A 7566-nucleotide genomic window follows, 5' to 3' on the forward strand; every position below is an offset into this window, starting at 1 on the left:
GGAACCACTGCATTAAGATATCCATGCTTTTAAAATGAAAATGCACTAATGTAAAATGCACTCTTTGGAGTATCTGAAGTAATGCAGATGATCCTTCTGGGTCTGAATGTGAACACTAAGTGACACATTACCAGCAATACTAAAATCTGAGTTATAAACATGGGGTCCAAATTTTGTGTGTGTGTGTGTGTTTATGCTTGTCTACATGCACACCCAATCCACCCAAGAGTGCATAATTATCTTTGTGTGTGTGTGTGTGTGTGTGTGTACTTGTTGGAAGGTGTTGCAGATGTTTATATAAAGTCTTTATCAGTTCCACATGTTAATTTCTGCTGCTGCAACATTTTCACTATGACTGGGAAACTAGCAACTATTTTTGTTGTATATCATCTACAACATTTTAAACATTAAACATTAAAACTACAGAAACAGTTTTTTTGCTGTTGTTTTGAGCCAGATGTTGGTGCATAAAGTACTTAGGGAGCACTGTTTAAAAACATAATAATACACATGAAAAAATCATCTCTAGATATATGTACATTTAGAAATATTTCCAGAATAACATGAATTGCATGTTTTCATTTAATTTTTTATAAACAGTTGTCGGATGTAAACATGGTGGACTGTGTTGCTCACTCAGGCCAGGATTTATTCTAAAAGGGTTAAAGGCGGAGTCCATGATGTTTGAAAGCCAATGTTGATATTTGAAATCACGTAAACAAACACGCCCCTACCCCAATAGAATCTGGACCTTCTGTTGATAGACCCGCCCCACACATACGCAACCCGGCATTTGATTTGATTTGATTGGCTATAAGTGTGTTTTGGTAGTCGGCCCGTCTCCTTTTCCAAAGCGTTTTTCAAACATCATGACCGACTCTGCCTTTAATAGGTTTATTTCCAGACATGGGTGGGGCCAGAAAGTGGTGTTCCAGTGAACAACTCAATCTGAGCTACTGGTTCTGGTTCTTAATGGCAGAGTGGCTATCTCCTGAGTGCAAATATATGCATATTACCAGTCAACATTTTAGACACACATACTCATTCTATCTTTATTTTCTCCACATTATATATATAATGTTTAGAATAATGAACTAACAGCCACAGCATTTTATCAAGACATTTCTTAAGATAAATAAGAATATTTAATATAATCTATTCTAGACTCTTATTGCATGTTTTTCTTCAATATTCAGTCTCAATCATCAATAAAAAAAAAAAAAAATTATGAAAGAAATGAATATGTTTAGCACAACTATATTTTAGTTGCACTTTTTTGTAAGCAATTACACATATAACTTCAGACTAAAAGATTTTTCCTGCCAGAGTCTTAAGTGTATTAATATCTAGTTGTGGCAGGGTTCTGGCAGTACCATGTTTTGTGTGGGAACACGTGGTCATGTTTTGAAATTACACCACGTGTTTTCCTTGTCTCGTCACTTTTATCCCTCTCCCTGGTTTGTCTTTATGGTTTAATCATTGTCACCTGTTCCCCTCATTAGTTTCTCCCTATTTAAAGTCCTTGTGTTTATTGTTCTGTCCTTGTTCGTTTATGCTTTATGCCTGTGAGAAGTCTGCACTTGTGTTCATCCTGTAAATCCTGACAATTTTAGTTGAGTGTTTATAGCCGTTTTCAGTTAGAACTAGTGATGGGCAGTCCGGCTCTTTCCATAGATTCGGCTCTTTCGGCTTAAGCTCCGGCTCTACATTTTAGTGATGGCAGTCTGGCTCTTTTCATAGATTCGGCTCTTCTGGCTCGGCTCCCTCTTACGGTCCAACCCCTGCCTGCGTCTGAAGATTCGGCTCTGCTCGTTCGCTACAAAGAATCAGCTCTTAGAGCCGGCTCGTTCGCAAACGACCCATCACCAGTTAGAACTTAAAATATACAACTATGGACAAGTTAAGAGACCACTTCAAAATTTGTTTGGTTTTCTGGATTTACTATTGTAGGTATGTGTTTACATAAAATGATTGTTTTTGTTTCATTCAGTGAACTTCTGACAACATTTTCCAAGATTCTAAAAAAAACACTTTTTAATTTGTATATTTGCAGATTAAAACTGAAACTGAAAAACTGAAAACTGACCTTGAACACTCCAAAGTATTAACAAGACAATCTTTATTTTTGTCATGCAAGGAGAGTTCAGAAGTTATGGAATGAATGTTATTCACAATTCTTTACATGTCACTCCTCAGGTTTTCTTGTAATTCAACTGCCATACGTGTAGAAGTGCTCTCTTAATTTTTCCAGAGCTGTAGGCTATTTCAGGGCAGATCACCACCTGCTCCGTTTTCTGTCTGTGCCCCATCTGAAGCCTTTAGCGGCCCTTAGTGGTGAAATTAAACTCCTTTAAACTATGAATGTGGAAACAAACACAATTGGTAACCCAAACCCAGACTCTTTTATATTGACTTCTTCGACTACAACTCATTTAGTTTTAAAGGAAGCAGTTCATTTATGATTTACTCACAGGGAGATTAAAAGTCAAACGTTTAAAAACACTTATTTTGCCCCAAAATAGCGTCATCTTTTAAATTATAGTATGAATTTTCAAAAACCCCAAAACTCAAAATGTATCAAATGACTAGCAGAGCAGACATCTCCATTTACAAAGATACCAGGATTGTACAAATCTGTCGAGTATTGAGAAAGTTATGATATTTTTAATATTAGAAAACAGAGGAAAAAGTATATATGGATGTCTATGGAATGTGTGTGACCGAAATGCTACTTATTCATTATTCATTTTTAGAACGATGCTTGCAGCTGATGTTCTGACAGAACGTTCACTGTAGTCTATAGATACGCGACTACCAAATTTCCGCGGTTTATTTAAATACCCTCTCCACCATAGACTCAGAGTATAATGTTTCAGACCAAGATAAAAGATATTTATTTTGGTCCATCTACCTTTCATTAGAGACCAGAGCTTCGTGGAAGCACACCGCCCGGTTGAAAGTGACAAATGTTTAAACAGTTGAGAATTTAAAACACCGAGTTGAAAGTTAAAAATATCAAAAGCTTCCGGTGGTCGGACTTGACCTATAGGGAATGTCAGAGCCATGGCGGACCACGGAGTCTCTCCAGAGTTCCCGGAAGTCACAGTCAGCTCCATAGAGTTGGATTAGAAAGATTGAATGTGTTGAACTTAATACAAGTTTTAAGACTTGTTAATACGCTTGACAAATAAGATTGTACTATGTTAGCAATACATGTGAATCGAATGACTTTATGCATCAGTGTGTTTGTAGTGCATTTTTTCTCATTTAATTAGTACATTAGGGGGTGTTAGTAGAAAACGGGTCAGGCTAGGACAAGCTGTGGATAACTTTAGCAACACACAACAAACCACGAACAGCCTTTTATTGGTAAATTTCTTTTTCTTAATGCAGATTCATCCATTATTGTAAATATTGTGTAATTGTCACAAGTCGGGGTGGACCCAGATGTAAATAAGGTCACGCCCCTTTTTCCACCTCGAGGAGATTCCCAAAGCCACCCCAATGACCAGACACACAAGGTAGGCATAAATTAAAATGTATTTTATTTAATTTACTTAAAAATAATAAATAGGGCAGGGAAAAGGGGAACTTAAAATAACAGCCCCTCTAGGCTCTCTCCACAGCTCGGCTTCTCAGGGTTCACGCTGGCTCTCTCTCTCTTCCTCCACAGACAGCAGCTGGGACACAAAGGCACAGTGAATCGTTCTCAATTCGTTCTCTCACTTCTTCGCTGATTACAGCTGCTGGTACGTATGGTTCTCCTTCACAACGAGTCTCCTTAGAGCTCACACTTGTTCTCTCTCTCTTCCTCCACAGACGACAGCTGGGACACAAAGGCACAGTGAATCGTTCTCAGTGAGTTCTCTCACCTCGTCGCTGATTACAGCTTCTGGTACGTATGGTTCTCCTTCACAACGGGTCTCCTTAGAGCTCACACTGGTTCTCTCTCTCCTCCTCCACAGACGACAGCTGGGACACAAAGGCACAGTGAATCGTTCTCAGTTAGTTCTCTCACCTCGTCGCTGATTACAGCTTCTGGTACGTATGGTTCTCCTTCACAACGGGTCTCCTTAGAGCTCACACTGTTTCTCTCTCTCCGCAGACGACAGCTTTCTTCCCTGTTGATGGACAGACTGAACAGGTTATGCTATATTCTCTCAGGGTAGCGGACTCACGATAACGGCTAGGCGTACTGCATCGACCGGCAGTGGTTTCCAAGATAGCGCCGGGGGCCAAACCCTCTCGGCTGACTCGTTGGTTCAACAGAGGGGCGGGAGTGTCACGCCGTCACACCGGGTCGAGCGCTGCCCTTTCCTCGACGCCCGTTGGCAAATCGAAAAACCGGACCGGGGCGCCCCTTTGTAGAGACCTCGGGGCAGCGGATCTCCTTCGCCTCTGACTCTGTGATGATAAACAGCACACGGGTAAAGTAGCAATGAAACTGGTAATACTCACACCGCCAGTCGTACAGATCTTCACCGCCACTCCTAACACAAGTCCGCCAAGCGTCTGGCTACGAAAGTACTTCAGGAACTGCTCCGTAATTTCTAGGGCTGAAACACACTCACAGCATAATCGTACACAGGGTTATTCTAGGATCCGTTTTCCTCTTCAGCGCCCCTAGCGAGTGACTGGAGGCGGGTTACGTCTGACACGACACAGCAATCTCACTGCAATATACACAGCACCACTTCAAAGTGAAATTTCTACATCCAAGACTCACCCACCACGCTCAGTGCACACAATAGAAGCCCGTCTTCCTTCGCCTCGCTCTGGGCAAGAATGTGGAGATGGTAACACGGCCTAGCAGTTGTTTTCCGTCACTGTGGCTGTCTCACACAAAGATCCTGTGGCTCACCCACCACGCTGACTCAGGGGCAGGGCCACCCACTCTCGCTGGAAAGCGCTTAAAAGATATCCAGGTCAAGTACAAACAAGATACATTCAATGCATGAATTCGTTTACTCACAACTGCGGTGCTTCGGTTATCTCACGCTTCCTTAGGTTAACTTCTCCTTACGATGATTCCAGCTACACAGATAACGGTCTCTCCAGTCTTCAATACCACCAATACACAGATGGGTACTCACGATAGCACGTTCCTTCTTCTTTCACTTCATTCATACAAGGTCAGTCTCCGTTTACTTTCCAACCCGTAAGGTCTTCAATGTCTGCATCAGCCGAAATCCCACGATGCACAAAGAGAGAGAGAGCAAGTCCAACAATCCGACTGGCGTACCCGGTGAGTTTAACTCGGCGCTACAGCACACACCAACACTGGTCATAACAACAACGACTTCGGGGTGCTCCTTTTTAAAGATCCACAGCCTGTCTTCCTTTCGCCACCTGTGGCTCTGTCCTCTTTCCAGTCGCTTAGCGATCCCCGGATCAGCAGAGCCTTCGGGCTCTTCAAAAGGTGCGTGTCTTTGTTTGCCTTTGGCAAAGGAGCTTCCCCCGTGTCAGCCGCCGCTCGTGTACATCGCTCTCGTGTCAGTCGCTTCCCTTCTTGTGTTTCAGCAGAGCTATTTATTTCAACCGGCCTCCAATCATGTTTCGCTGCCTTAATCCCTCTCACCTGCGGCTCGTCAAGCCCTGATTCCATCGTCCTGGCAACCAGGAAGTGAGAAGGTCCGTCCTCATATTTGGCCCGGTGGGGAAACTTTCAGGGCGGAACCAAAACTTCCCGAACTTTGGTTCCGCCCTTAAAAAAAAGATCGTCACCTTGTGACATAATTAGAGAGGCTAAATAAAGTGATGGTGGTATAAAGTGCATATTTATGCATCAACGTATGGGTGGAGTGTTTTTGACACTGTGGTTTTGCTGGTTAATAAATTTAATAAAATAAATGTATTTATTAATAACTTGTCAAATGTATACTTACATAGTTAAGAGATTAGTAATCATTTAAAGTGATGATGATGTTATTTCCCATCAGATGTTTATATTAACAATAAAAAGAAAACTACACTAAGCCAGAAATATTATTATAATTTATAATAAATTAAACAAAGTGCTTTGTAAGTCTTTTTTAATGTTGTGCTTTATTTATAAATTAAACCAGTATGAGTTACATACTACATTCACATTTTGATGTGATATACAAATATTGTAAAAAAAAAAAAAAAACGTTTCTTGACTATAAATTAAGAAAAATAGCAGCTCTTTGCCTTTAACTCAATGAATTTCAATGGCTCACTATGGGCTTCTAGGAACTAACTGAAGTCTCCGTGAATCACGTGACGGCCGAGCTTCTGGACTTCCGTTGGCACAACTCTGTTTATCTATGGCTCTGGGGAATGTTAATGTACGTCACCGCAGTGTTGCATTATGGGACGTGGGCGCAATGTTTAGAGGCACCGCCGACCGCTATTATGGGCGATACCAGTTATTTTCTTGTCGATCCGATACCAAGTACTTTTAAGACAAGTATCACCGATACCAATACCGATTCCGATACTTTCTATAAAAAATTTTATCTATGTATTAAAGTTTATTAAAGTGATTTTATGGGGTCTTTTGATAGCCATCATTAATAATAGCAAATAAAATAGACATGACAACGTTTTGCACTGAACATTATTATAAGATTTCTTACCTTTTGGAGATAAAACAATTAAATGCTGACATCAACATTTTCCTCTTGAGCCTTTTTTATACTGATAAAATCTACTGCTTTTGAAAATAAAATAAAACCCTGATAAATGTCAGTATACTCGAATGCACTGAAAATCAAACCAGGGATGACTGTGAGGCTGATGACTGTGAGGCTCCACTTCGTCGTGCTCTGTAAGGTATTTTGCTTTTTGATGCTTTGTCATATTTGTGGTATTACCAAAATGGCGTATTTTTTGTTGTTGAATGTCAAACGAGGCTTCGCATTATTAACTGACCGCAACAATGCACTTAAACCCATTTTTTAAACCTGCTTGCACTGACTGAGGTGAGTGTGCTGGTAGTGACTGAGCGAATGAACGCAGCGGAAGGAGATGGGACTGAATGAGCGAACGCGGTGATACAGCGGAAGAAGATATAGTTCCCACTGACCTTACGATTTAAGTGTATTTATATACAAAATGGCGTCCAACTATTACTTAAAATTCTAAAATCACATGTTAAAAAACAAACAAACAAATAGAATCGATACTTGTACTTGAGAATCAATCCTTTTGATACCAATGCAGGATCGGAAATATCGATACTTTAGGATCGATCCGCCCATCACTAGCTATGCCATTTAATTGTGGGTGTGTTAAGCTTGTAAAACTATGTAAAATTGAAGAAGAACGGAAGAAATCGAGAAGTTGAAAGAAAAAGAGAAGGGACCCTATCGGGAGAAACTAAATGCTACTGCCAAAAAACTTTATTTGGACAAATAAACAACATCCATATGATTTAGCAGCCCAAGACGCACTACCTCCGCTTACATATCTGGTCAATTACCTTGTTTTTGCAGGACTTTATTTACACTTTGCAGGAGTATAAGAGCTATAAATCCCTTCAAGCTTATAGTAAGATCACACTTCTTCTTTTGGAGTCTTATGACGCTTGGCAAACCAGCTAAC

Source organism: Misgurnus anguillicaudatus, chromosome 13, assembly GCF_027580225.2.
Source record: "Misgurnus anguillicaudatus chromosome 13, ASM2758022v2, whole genome shotgun sequence".
In the NCBI taxonomy this organism is placed as follows: Eukaryota; Metazoa; Chordata; class Actinopteri; order Cypriniformes; family Cobitidae; genus Misgurnus; species Misgurnus anguillicaudatus.